Source organism: Penaeus monodon, chromosome 20 (genome assembly GCF_015228065.2).
Source record: "Penaeus monodon isolate SGIC_2016 chromosome 20, NSTDA_Pmon_1, whole genome shotgun sequence".
Taxonomy (NCBI): Eukaryota; Metazoa; Arthropoda; class Malacostraca; order Decapoda; family Penaeidae; genus Penaeus; species Penaeus monodon.
The window spans coordinates 2498731-2499006 of NC_051405.1; the positions used below are offsets into that span (position 1 = coordinate 2498731).

Sequence of the window (276 nt, forward strand, 5' to 3'; positions counted from 1 at the left end):
TAGAGAGAGTTAGAGGGTTGGGACCCTTGTGAATTAGGAGATGGTGGGCTTCAATATTCACACCCCCTTTAAGGTCAGACTAATCAGTTATGGCTGGTAGCTGTTTGTATGGTGTTAGTCAGTTGGTGTAAAAAGTCTCATCAAGTGTATCGCGCTTTGAGTTTATATTTAATTGGATTTACTAGATATGAAAAATTAAGTCCATATTTATTCATACACTTATTTATCAAAGCATTTGATTTTTATTTTCTCTCACTTGCTCATTTTTAAGTATAC

At 34.4% G+C, this 276-nt stretch overlaps 1 protein-coding gene across 1 annotated transcript in view; it reads left to right on the forward strand.

The window, feature by feature from the left end:
• The window catches only part of LOC119585539 (28 kDa heat- and acid-stable phosphoprotein-like), a gene marked incomplete in the record, with an annotated part of 10875 nt that overhangs the window by 4156 nt on the left and 6443 nt on the right, over nucleotides 1-276 (forward strand).